General features: G+C 38.1%; 1 long non-coding RNA gene across 1 annotated transcript in view; it reads right to left on the reverse strand.

Annotated features, from left to right (window-relative positions):
• Window positions 1-519: 519 nt before the first annotated feature.
• LOC116668997 overlaps window positions 520-13,940 on the reverse strand; it is a 32,756-nt gene continuing 19,335 nt past the window's right edge. Inside the window, exon 4 of the long non-coding RNA XR_004326349.1 lies at window positions 520-842. This is a non-coding gene — a long non-coding RNA (uncharacterized LOC116668997). The remainder of the gene's footprint in view (window positions 843-13,940) is intronic.

A 13,940-nucleotide genomic window follows, 5' to 3' on the forward strand; every position in this document is an offset into this window, starting at 1 on the left:
GGAAGTAGATATAATTTCTGCATAGATCATTAAGGGACTTGAAAATAGCTCAGTCCCTAGGAGCACAGGCAAGGGCTGAACTGTCCCTGAGTGAGAGCATACAAGAGAGGATCCCCATGTGCAGTGAAAACATACACTAAGCGGGTATGAATCCCAGCTTTCCATAAAGGCTTTCTTTCATTGCGATTGTGGTACGTTAGCACATTTTTAAAACTCCACACTAACGGTCATCATTCACTTCTGTGATGATATTTTGCAAAGCATTTTGTTCTTTCTAGAGAACATGGCAGCAGAACTCTGGTTTATTTAATATAGTTTAACCATTTTTAGTTAGAAAGTTCCCCCAGCTGAAATAAGTTCTCTACTCAGGTCGTAACAGCAGATTGGGGTCTATTCTAGGCACCAGGGTGAGCTTGCTGCCTGCCACAAGTCAAAGAGGAGATTCAGAAAATCTGTTTTTATTTTTTTTTCTAAGCAGCCTCGAAGGTTGTTTGAGGTTTCCTCGCTTGATGTCTCTCACGCTGTCCCTGCACTGTTAATCCTGGTGAGCAAGGACATACTGTAAACACGAGTCCATTTCAGTGATGTGTATAAATCTTGTTCAGGTTATTCAGACTAAGGCAGCCCCTTATCTAACAAGCACCAGAGCAGACTTTTGAAAACACTTTTCACCTGTGACAATAGCGGCCCAGTTTTGTCCTCGCCAACAATGGAATAAATGCAATATCTCATGTCAGCTAACTCCATGTCTTATTTATGCCAAATTCTTCTGGGTTCAGCATTTTAAGACAGGCTTTGCATTAGGATTTTATTCCGGCACAGGCTCCTAGAATAGCATTGCCCTGAAAAGAGAAGAGATTTTTCTTTTGAGTAAAATTCTGTAATGACCACAGTAGAAATAAATTGTCTTTGCTGTGCTATTTAATGACACTGTATGTTAATCAGGAGAAATCATGCTTTGAAGCTATGATAGTAAGTATGTTGAAAATGACCAGCATTGTGCCAAAATGCTATGAGATGGTTCAGGTAGTCAGCAAACAGGACTAATTGCTGGTTAGAGAAAGATCAAGGGTTAGTTACTGCCCATTGAATGCTTCTGCCTAAAAATAAGCTTCTCTTTGAATATACGCATGCTAATGGGGGTCCTAATAAAATTATGAAGACACTAGAAGATGCCCGTATTTGCAGCAAGATGGACGTAGACCCTTCTCTGCGGCCACAAATGCACATGGCTGGTCTTTTGGCAGCATGATCATATTTTATTGATACCTCCAAAACACCAAAATGAGCTTTATTCCACCGAACTGATCTGCCTATTTCAAGATAGATTATAATTTGCAAATATTTGTAAGATTATCAGAGACTTGATTTCCAAGCAGGTGTCTAAGTACATCAGATTATAGCAAATGTATCAGTTTTGAAACACCCAAATCCACATTCATTAATTACAAAACTTTATCTTAAGGAAGGTTAAAGTCCTGGAAAAAAGAAAAGGAATGCTAGAACATCAATGCTTGCATTTATCCCTCTGTCCCTCTAATTTATGCTCTCTATAGCATCTAAATGGTATTTCACCACTGAGATCTGATCATATTACCATCCTGGAAAAACTCTTCAACTGCTTCCACTTCCTTCAGAATTAAAGCTAATCTCCTTTGAATGGCAACCTTGCATACCTAACAGGGTCTAGTTTCTGTGTAACTTTGCCATCTCCTTTCTAGATCTTTCCCTAAATGAGCCAGCAACACTGAAGTATTCATTCTAGAAACATGCCATGTCTTCTTTGGCTTTTGTATTTTTGCATTTGTCTAAAAGGCTTCCCATTACTTGGTGAGAAAACTTCTATTTATTCTTTCAAGCCTGAGTGTAAATGTAGTCTCCTGGAAGCCTTCCCTTATGTTCCCAGCAGACTTATCTTCAACTATGACATAACCCCACTGCATTTTGTGCATACACACATTATTGTCATTACAAATACTTGTGGATGTGTGGATTTACCAACTAAATTATAAACTTCCTGAGGGCAGGGACCATATCTTTTCAACTTTGTTTCTTCAGCACCTAGTAGAGTGTATGGAATATACAAGGTTTAATTTTGTTAGATGTGTGAATGAATAGACAAACCAACCAATTAATGACAGTAGCTGTAGAGAGAATAAATCTGTAGTGTTAAACACAAAGCATCAACATAAAAATAGAGATAAAAAAGCAGGCAAGTGCTTAAAGTCCTTGTTTAGTGATTTGCAGTGTAGTTTAGGGAGGCTTCAAACAAATCCCCAAAGCTACTGGCATGACATTCCTCAGTGTTGTGAATGATGCTTGAAATTTCTCAGAGGTACAATAGCATCACAGTCCTCCTCATCATCATCACTAATACATCATCAATATTATCTTTAGTTCAGAATCTTCCCACTCACTAAGACAAAGTAGGAGAAACTCTTTCACCAATAAGTTTATGGCTCAAAGGAAACCATTTCCCCCAGGTCTCAAGGAGACCAAGCTTGCAGAAGCAAAATAAATGAGTCTTTTGGCAGAGCCAAAGAAATCTTCATGTCCAGATGCATGCTTTTGTCAGCTTTTAAAATAAGCAAAATACTATTTCAACATGATGGCTTAATGTTTGAGTCTCTTGTATCACAACCTGTGAAGAGAGCTGTGTCTGACCAAGGCAATGTGATCTATGGCAAAATGTTCAGAAACTATTAGTGCTTCCTAATGCCCCTTTGGCATTGGAATAGTCAGATTATTCATGGTCCGCATTTGTCGTTCATGTATTAATATCTCACAGTAATATTGGTAGATGTGTAGGACATTGTTTATGAAAGGTCTGATTTCATACACACACACACACACACACACACACACACACACACACACACATAAATCTTTAAGCCACTTTGAGTTTATTTTTGTGTATGGTGTGAGGGAGTATTCTAACTTCACAAAAGACTCATAATTGCCAAAGCAATACTGAAGAAAAAGAATGAAACTGGAGGAATAACCCTCCCAGACGTCAGACAATACTACAGAGCTACAGGAATCAAAACAGCATGGTATTGCTACAAAAACAGACACATGAATCAACAGAACAGAATAGAGAGCCCAGAAATAAACCCACAAACTTTTGGTCAATTAACCTTTGACAAAAGAGGCAAGAACATACAATGGAGTAAAGATAGTCTCTTCAGCAAATGGTATTGGGATAACTGGACAGCTGCATGTAAATCAATGATTTCTTTTTTAGAACCATTTGTATTAAAAATTTTTAATGTTTAGATATAGTTGAGCAACATCATACTAATAATTGGAGTACCCAGAGAGGAAAGTGTGCTGGATACTCAGATTTTCTGGTTAATTGTTGTGATTTCCAAGAGAGCAGTGATTAGGAGGGTGGACCTAGGAGTTAAACTGCTTGGGTTCAAAACTGGGCTCTGCCACTCCTTTGCTGTGTAAGCCTGGACAACTTTCTTAACCTCTCTGGAACCCCAGAGTCTTCATTTTAAAAAGAGAAGACAGACATCTATCTCCAATGTGGCAGCTGTCATATTCTAGCTTGAAACACAAAACAAAACCATGTGCTACTATATATACTGTAAACTATCCTCCCATATTTTGAACTAAGTGGAGAAAAGAAACAGTAAATAAAAGTTCCACACTTTTTTTATAAAAAACACATGACAATATTCTCATCAATGAATTCAGTGAAGTTTCAGGATGCAAAATTAATATACAGAAATCTGTTGCATTCCTAATACCAACAATGAACTATCAGAAAAGAGAAATTAAGGAAACACTCCCCTTTATGTTGCATCAAAAATAATAAAATATCCAGGAATAAACCTACCTAAGGAGGTAAAAGACCTGTACTCCAAAAAATATAAGACACTAATGAAAGAAATTGAAGAGGACATAAACATATGGAAAGATATACTGTGTTCATGGACTGGAAGAATTAATATTGACAAAACAACTATACTATCCAAAGCAATCTACAATTCAATGCAATCCCCACCAAAATACCAAGGTCATTTTTCATGTATAACTAGAACAAATTATTTTTAATTTTTTATGGAAACACAAAATACCCTGAATAGCCAAAGCAATCTTGGAAAAGAACAGAGCTGGAGGAATCATGTTGCCTGGGTTCAGGCTATACTGCAAAGCTACAGTCATCAAAACAGTATGGTAGTGATATAGACACATAAATCAATGGAACAGAATAGAGAGCCCAGAAATAGACTCACACACTTATGGTCAATTAATCTGTGACAAAAGAGGCAAGAATATATGTTGGAGAAAACACAGTCTCTTCAGTAAGTGCTGCTGGGGAATCTGGACAGTGACATGCAAAAAATGAAATTAGAATATTTCTGCACAATATATACAAAAATAAACTCAAATGAATTAAAAACCTAAATGTAAAACCAGAAACCATAAAATTCTTAGAAGAAAACATAGGCAGAATACTCTTTGACATAAATAGTAGTGATTTTTTTGGATCTATCTCATAAAGCAAAGGAAAATAAACAAATGGGGCCTAATTAAGCTTAAAAGCTTTTGCACAGCAAAGGAAACCATTGACAAAATAAAAAGACAGTCTCCTGAATAGAAGAAAATATTTGCAAATTATATGATCAATAACAGTTTAATATCCAAAATATATAAACAGCTTAAATAGCTCAACATAAAAAAAAAAACTGATTGAAAAATGGGCAGAAGACTAAAATAGACATTTTTCAAAAGAAGACATGCAGATGGCCAATAGGCATATGAAAAGATGCTCAATATCGTTAATCATCAGACAGATGCAAACTAAAATCACAATGAGATATCACTGTACATGTGTCAGAATAGCTATCATCAAAATGAGCACAAATAACAAATGTTGGTGAGGATGGGAAGAAAAGGGAATCCTCAAACACTGTTGATGGGAATGTAAATTGGTGCAGCCACAGTGGAAAAGAATATGGAGGTTCCCCAAGAAACTAAAAACAGAACTACCATACGACCCAGCAATTCCATTCGTGGGCATACATATGAAAAAAACACTATTTTGAAATGATACGTGCACCCCAATGTTCATAACAGCATTGTTTACAATTGCCAAGATAGGAAAGCAATCTAAATGTCCATCAAGAGAAAAGTGGATGAAGAAGATGTGATATATATATAAAACAGAATACTACTCAGCCATATAAATGAAAATTTGCCATTTGCAACAACATGGGTCAACTTGGAGGATATTTTACTAAGTGAAATAAGTCAGACAAAGACAGACAAATACTGGATTATATCACTTATATGAAATCTAAAAAATAAAGCAAATTAGTGAATATATTAAAAAAACAAAACAAAACAAAAACACCCAGACTCACAGATAAAGAGAAAAAAACCAGTGGCTGCTGGTGGGGAGAGGGAGTTGGCAAGGGCAATATTGGGAGGGGTAGGGGATTAAGAGGTACAAACTATTTTGTATAAAATAACTAAGTTACAACACAGGAAATATAGCCAGTATTTTGTGGTAACTATTAATAGAATATTACATTTAAAATTTGTGAATCACTATGTTGTACACCTGTAACTTATATACTATTGTATATCAACTATACTTCAATTTTTAAAAAAAGAGAAAAATGCATGATGATATTTAAAGCTCCACATCATCCAGTCTCTTAGTCCATTATTATCAACCCTCATAAACCTATCCAGGGGAGGACACATTGGCTTCATGGCCCCAGAACCTTGGGCTGATTGGAAATTACTGTCCCCATCACACAATAAGCAGGGGCATAAAATAACAAATAGTAGCCTGTCTTTAAAATTCTGATACTTTTTATCATGGATTTTTTGCATTAATTTTGATTTTTAAAAATATTTTATTAAAATATTTACCTTGATTACTGAGTTTTATGGTATCACTTAGATTTTGTGCACTTACCTCTCCCTAATGCCAACCCCATCTGGTATGTTGTCATGAGAATGGAATGAAATCATTAATGTCAAGCCCTTACAGCCATGCCTGATACACACTTAATGCTCAGTAGTGTTGTTATTAAAATTGTTTTTAATGAGGTCACAGGCATATGGACTACAGATTTTGAACCCATTGTGAGGTAATCTTCTCAACATGCTGGTATTATACCTTAATTCTCTTGAGATCTGTTGATTTATAAGCACCAAACTAACCACATCAACTCATTGTAGGACCCATTATACATCCTTTAAACAGAATCACTGTACAAACATCTTAGCTTCTGCCTTTTGTTCTTCTGAACAAACCTGCAATTTGGATTGAGGAGGCTGGTTGATTTAGCCCAACACTCAAGTTCATGGTTTCTCACTGAATTGATCATGTGTTTGAGGCGACTGACCTGCCAGGTCAGTCCTAACAGCTGAGCCAGGTGTTTGTGCAAATTTAGTGCTGTGGCTGATGCCTGTGTTGTGACGCTAAGTAGAGGGGGCCCCTAGAATATGCAGTAGTTGAAGACTGGTCTCTCCAATCACATTGCTCTTCCTGTCTTCACAAAGTCACGTCTGTGACGGTTCTGCCCTGACTTGAATGTCTGTGACCCCTACAAGCAATGCATTCTGCTGCCTTCTGAAACCTTTTGAAACTGATCTGCCTGACCAGATTATGAAGTTGATTATACCCGGGAATGTGACACATAACGTCTTTAAAACACATTTCCAATGGCAACCTTGTCTAAATATTTTTGCGCTCTGATAAAAGCAGTGTAACTACTGCATGGCTGGTTCCAGCACACATAAAGCACATGATAAGTAAGCAAATAAATAAATAAATCAACAAACAAACTCAAAAGAAAACTTAGCTGATGTTATTTTAAGTCGAGTGATATTTTGGGAGGGTTAAGCATTCTGACAAGTAATGTAAGACTGAGAAGACTCAATTTTAGTAACTGCATGAGAATATTATAAACTAAGCCCACACAATATTAAAGTAAGTTAAAATATATGTAAAATTTATGAGAGAATGTCAGGTGTGATGCTTGATAAAGAAAGTTTAATGCTTAAGAAATTTATCTTCTGGCTGAAAAGCCAACTCTTGCAATTCTGAGTTTGAGTATAATTTTAGAAACTCTTTTCTGTAAAGTCATTCTTTTATTAATGAGATCAACTCTAGGTGAGCTGAAAGAGGTAACTAACTTCCTAAAGCATCCAGGAGGACAAATAAGAGCCTCAAAAGCACCGGAATTCAGCATGCTGTGTTAGAAAAATACTGAGAGGCATCTTCGTACTGTCCCTTCCTTGGGGAAAAGGTGAAAAATCAGTCCTCCAAAAATCTTTTTGATTTGTATCCATTCACTCCATTTATTTTCCGTTTGAGACACTGCAAAGCTTCTGAATAAATAAAGAGTTTGGAGCTATGGAATGCATTACTTTAGAGCTTCTCCTTCACTCAGGTGTGTCCTAGTGTTAACGTTGTGCAATATTCTTATTCTCAGGCTGGACTTCAGCTACAACGTACCACCAATGAGTCCAGAGCAGATTTCCATTGACTAACTGGTCACATATTGCAGCTCCCAGCGGAAATAATGCTGTGGATCAGCAAGGCAATGAATGAGGAGAAAATGTGCATCATACACTGTCCCTTTGCAGTATGACTCAGCCTCCCTCTCCTTTGTAACCCAAATAATCACAAAGCAGGATGGTATGAACTCAGTCCACCAGGGCAAACTACTGCCTGCTGACAGGGCTGAAGCACCCAGCAAAAATTAGGAAGGAACATGAGACATGTTTAAACTTGTGAAGTCACATCATTTTCAGGATCATTAGTGATTTTTCCATGACCTTAAGATCTAGGCTTTTGCAGACCGTCCAAAATCTGGGATCTGATGTGCACCTCTTTCTCATGGGCCTGAGTGGGTGAGAAGGTTTCACAAATTGAGGGCTTTCATGGACCATGCATTTGAAAAGTCACTTTGCAAATATCCCAACTCCTGCTTTTTCTGAAAAAGCAAGGCATTCCTAAACAAAGTTGGAGACATAAGGAAATATCTAAGTGATTGATTTTGTATCTGTCACATCTCTTTTCAGTCACTTTAATTCTGCAGCCAAATATCGACAACAACAATTTAAAAAGAAAAACAAATGCAATGGTTTGGCTAACCTTTATTATAATAGCTCAACTCTTTTCTGGCATTACTGAGTGACTGGCTAAAGGATCGCCATTATTGTAGAATGGCATTCCCAGTGACAGCATTATAAGATACTCAGGGTGGTAACCATGCCTATGAAATTTAAATAGAACCAATTAACTTATTCATAGCTGCTCTGCAACTCTTAACTACTTCATGCAATTATTTTAAAAGCTATCATATCAAAGAATAGCATCATTTGTAGACATCAGCTCAGTATTAGCTTCTCTTGCTCCAAACTTAACTGTTCTTTCTGTCTCTCTCATGTTATTTAATGTCTCTGTCCCTTTCCTCTCTCTGCCCATCCTTTTTTACTTTCTCTCCAAAATTTTTTACTAGACATTATTTTATGTTGGTTTAACTTCTTGAAACCGATCTTAATCCTTACAAAATGAAGATGATCAATAAGTTGTCTGCTTGCCAATTTTTTTAAAAAATGAGAGTTTCAAAATTGCAGGAAATAGCTGTTGAGGTGTGACTGCCAGATGACAGAGTTTAGACAAGCAAATGCAAATCTCTCTACATATTGAAAAAGAAATTTGTAGATGGATTTCTATATTCAGTGGAAGTAGCTGAAGCTCTCACATCGATATTAGGTATTGAATGTGACCTTTTTCGAGGAATACTTTATGGAATGGACAGTTGACATTACTTCGGGTCACATGGTTTACAAGGTAGAATACTTACCGTAAGCATTAAAGGCTTTTGGAGAAGAAAATGGGTAGACTCGGAGGATAACAGCTCTTAATATTCATGGCCAGAGGCCAGATGTCAGAAAGAAAGTGATCACCTACTTTTTCAACAGTGACTGCCCCCAGTGGGGAATGGAAGGCCTCTTTGGTATTCACTTTGCACAGGCAGAGTGTGGCTTGTCCTGGGTTTTATACCAGGCCTAACTCTATACACACTCATTACAAGGTTATTACTATCATTATAGTGGACAATGCAATGATATTTTAAATGGGCCAAATTTGGCTCCCAGCTATTCATGAGCTGCTCTTGCGGGCCTTAGGGAAAATAGCTTGTGAGTGCGGGGAAATGGAATCTGGCCCACGTCCCATTGCTTCCTCTACAACAAATCGGAAAGAAGCTCTGTAAAGAACACCCACAGTTCTGGTTTGGACGAGCTCTGATGGTAAGAGGTAGCTTTTGTGGATAACTCTTTGGGCCTGAGTGCAGAACTGGTTTTGCGTAAAAATACAAAACAGGAGAAGTTAGTTACCCAAGCTCTTCACAAACCTTTTCTAATGCATTTCTCTGACACCCTGAATGGCTTTCTCTGACCCCTTTCTTCATGTACCACTTTTCATCTTATGAAGAAAGAATTCACATGAAGTCAACATTTGCCAAAGAGTGTTTCCTGGGATAGTGATCCTTCAAGAAGTCCCATGGTAAAAGGATTCCAGGAAAATTCGGTCTATCTGAGAGTCACAGAATACAGAACATGCTAAAGGCTTTGGCTCCAGGGGAAACTGACCTTTTTGTGATGTGGGGCCCCTTTTCTGGGCATAAGATATAATACCTCTTGGAACTGTTATTGTTCTAGGAAATTAAAGTTTCAAGTTTTAGGGGTCCCATGGAGAGAGTTTAACTTTGAGAGTGTCGTTTTGTAAAGTCAGCTGTACTTCAAACCTCAGCTATATCACCAAAGATTAAATGAAATAAAAGAGTCTTTCAAAACCTTGTCCCCCAAAGCAGGCATTCTAGATGTAAACTTTAAAAAATCACAAAGGTATTTATTTGTTTGAAGACATAATTCTATATAAGAAGCAAAGTATCTGTTAAGGGAAGATTCTTGGCATCATTGGGTAGAACTAATGCTCATGGTATTCTAACAAATACAACTCATAATAAAAAGTTTAGTGTACCAAACATGGCAAATCTTCTCTAGCTTGGGATATAGCTTTACCATCCATTTGATGACTTCTAGAAACCAAAGCTAAATTTTAGATATTAGTTTGTATTTATTACAAATGTGTGAGCAAACTAAACCAATTAAGTCTATTTGGGATATGTACCCTCTCAGCTTCAATATGGAAATTTCTGTTCAACCAGATTTCTGGTAACTTTCAGTTCTGATGAAATGGTTAGCCAACTGATTTTTAACCAATTTAAAAACAGGATTCCAGCAAAACAGTTTGTGCATATAACCATCTGCACAAAGATGCCCCTGGCAATTATTAGCTTGGTCTCCCTCTGCAGAATTCCTGGGGAAACATGATCTGCAGTCAACTGGCCCTTTGTGTTAAGAAGCACTCTGTGCTGCAGAAATTTCATGGGCTCCTCCATCGTAGGCTTTAGGCAGCTTGTGTACAGGGAATAAGGGTTTCTCAGCCTTGTTTTTCTGCTTCCATCCCTCAGCCAAGGTGGCATTACTGGGGCGAGCTTGGGAGAAGTGGGCAGGCAGAAAATGATGCATGACCTTTCCCCCACAGAAGTGATTCTCTGTCCAGGGGAAGGATCAATTCACAACATTATGAGAAACTGAGTCTGCAAACGTAACACTGGGGCATGAGTGAGGAGGCACAGAGCCTTATGTGCATGCAACATGACTTTTTGTAGTATTGATGCTAAAGAGAAGAGAGCCTGAAAATTCAGGAGTCCATTTTAGAACAGGATTTGCAGCTGAGAAGTCAAGCAAGAAACCTACATGGAATAACAAGCTTTATCTCTGATTTTTTTTTTTTTTAATGTTACACATAGACTAATGCCAGGAGCACTACCTAACATCTAGAAGGTACTTTGGAAACATAAAAGCCAACGTCTCCCTTCATTTGGGGCAGCTGCGTTGTTTGGAAAGGTCCTAAGACCAACAAGGAAAGAATTTTCAATATTTAGGATCTGTAAAAGGGAGCTTTGGTGGACAACAGGGCATAGAAGAGGAAAAAATAGAAGGGTAAATATTAAGAAGTAATTGAAAACAGGCAGAAAAAGACCCTCAGGCTTTCCAAATGAATTGGAGCATTTTAAATGGTCCCATGAATTTACTAAATGTTGAATAATAATGTATTAGAATTAAGTGTTACTCTAAGCTAGTTAGGAAGCTTTTAAAACAAGTTTGAAATAACCACCACCTGTTTACAATGTGATTTGAAAAGTCAGCCATCAACCTAGAGGGAATTATAGAATTCTGTCAAGGAGCAATCCTGTCTATTTCCATGGTGAAGACAGTAGAATCAAGCCAGAAAGTCTACATAAGAGAAGACTAACACATTCTTGTTCAAGGGGTATTGATTCAGTATTGTTTTTCTTGGTGTAGAACTAGTTCAAGTCAGATTAACTCCTATATTAGGCAGTAAATCACTTCCGATGGTTTCCAGTTACCTTGGCTTGATTCTCATGCAGAATGCTGCCTTAATCTTGGCTAATTCAAGTCTACTATACCTAAAGCCTTCTTTCTTCATGAAATGTACAAATTCACTGATTTTCCTGAACTGTCACTTTCATTAGGCCTCTCCTGTGATTCAAAGTTTACCATCATTTCTGATTTCTTGCACCCCAGTCAGTGCCCAGCAAGGCTATGTAGTGAGCTAAGTCCATCTCACTCTAGATCTGCCCATTTTCATCCCTCTGTCCTTGACCCCCACCTCTGCCCACAACCCTTTCAGTGTTCCCCTGTGCCTTCCTCTGCCGAAACCCACGACACTGAAGGATCTAGAGTGCTACCACTTTACCTAGTGGAATTTACAACCCTCTTGGGGAGTCACTCTCAAACTAGAAGTATTGACCACAAGTGGAAGGATTTCAAATACCAGCCAGCAAGTAAAGGAAACCGTGGGGACCAGGTTCACCGTCTAGTTTGCAAGGCAGCATGTGGTGTAAGGCTGATTACTTGGTCTCTCTGTATTTCAGTTCCCTCACTAGTGAAATGGGGATTATGAAAGCCCTTATAGGGTTGTTATGAGGTGTAAATGACTTAATATTTGTTAAATGCTTAGGAAATAAATAGTATGTGAGTGTTTAATCATCAAATAAAAATAGGCACCAGATCTGCCAGGGTGTTAGAACAAAATGTGTTAAATTTAAACTCAGTTCAAACTATGAAGTTTCATGATATGATTTCTATCCCTTCATCCACATATACTTCCTACAACACCCTCTGCTTAGGCAGACTAGTCTATGGGCTCCCTCCTACACCTGAGATACTCACTTGAACCTCATTCTCACGACATGTACTTCCTCCACGTGGATTATTTCTTTATCTCTCCACTACCTTATTAAATTTTACTTAACTTTCAACGCCTAGATTCAGTTTTCTTCACAAATCAGCTCTCACCAACTGGGGGTCTAGGTTGGCTCTGTTTGTTCTCGACAATAAAATTACTTATGATGTAAAGCATAACTCTTGGGTGCAAGACACATAGAAAATGCTCAATAGTTAAGCTGCAAAAGAGCTGACATTCAAAATGATATCTTATTTCCCTGCTTGCCCAGGGGAGAACTGACCTCCTTCATTCTCTCTTCTCTGTAAACAAGAGACACAGGCTAACCGACAACTCAGCCTGATTGCCCCCTAGGTTTAACTCTACAGGTGGGCATGGTCTAATTGCAGAATGGCCACTCTGTGTGTGTCTTTATGATGGTGATGACCAGCCCTCTTCACCCTGATATCTATTCCAAACTACTCTCAATGCACCAAGCATACTTCCTTCCAAAAAGTGAAACTCACAGGCAATAAATAATTGAATGTTTCACTTTATTTCAAGTAGCCACTCTCTTGCCACAAAAACAAGGAGATACAGAAGTTCATCCTCGCTCGTGTTTTGTTGTGCTTTTTTAGCACAACCTTTATGTTTTTGTTGATCTCTGGCTCAGCTGCCACAATGTTCGACAAATATTTACTGAGCATCTCTTGTGTGAGCACCTGAACAATGAGATGGGGCTGAAAAAGACGAATAAAACAGCTCTGGTTTTCAAAGAGCTTTCTGTAAACAATGACTCTATAGTTGTTACAGCTCATTAAAATAAAATATAATAAAACTGGCAAGAGATGTTTGGAAAGAAGATATATAAAAAAAAATCAAGATAAATGAAAGTTTTCTAGGAATCCTAATAATTCTCCCAGGAGCAAGTCTAAAGAATGAAGGGAGAAATATTTAGCATTATGTTAAGACTTTCCTAACTCTGCTCTCTTTTCAATTTGGGCAGAGTTGAGGAATCCAACCTAAGTCAATAATAATGCACTTGAAAACGAAGAATTAAGGACTCCTATATGATCTGGATTAACAATTAAAGCCAGCACTACCCTTGAGTATGGGAGAGAGGGTCCTGACCTCACCCGGGGCTTTAGAGGGTCTTGCTCTAGCTCTCTCAGCTAACCCTTCTCCCCTGAGGGGAGGAGTTTTTGAGGCTAAGACAAGTTCCCTTTTTATTGGGTAGTCCAGGTACCAGGATTCCACATTCCCCAACCACTGGTGTGTATACTTCCAGGCCTGAGGGATGGCTGATGGGGCACTGTTAGTGTGGAATATGGTTGGGGCTCAGTTGTATGCATTGAGATGTCCTCACAAGTACACTGGGGCTTCTAATAGTACAGCGAGAATAGGTAAGAGGGAGAAAAAAAAAGGGGGCAGGTCAGGGTCATGAGCTGCAGGCTGGCCTTCCCTTCACCATCCTTTTCAGTGGAACCCCCAGGAATTCAAGAAATCTAAACTCAGATTTAGGTTTTTAGATCATTGTGAAGGCATATTTCTCAAGGTGGGAAGATGGAACATGTATTACTTAACAGTTTGTTAGCTTGATTTATGACTTTTATATACTGTGTGGGTCTCCATATTCACTCTC

Source organism: Camelus ferus, chromosome 15 (genome assembly GCF_009834535.1).
Source record: "Camelus ferus isolate YT-003-E chromosome 15, BCGSAC_Cfer_1.0, whole genome shotgun sequence".
Lineage (NCBI taxonomy): Eukaryota > Metazoa > Chordata > Mammalia > Artiodactyla > Camelidae > Camelus > Camelus ferus.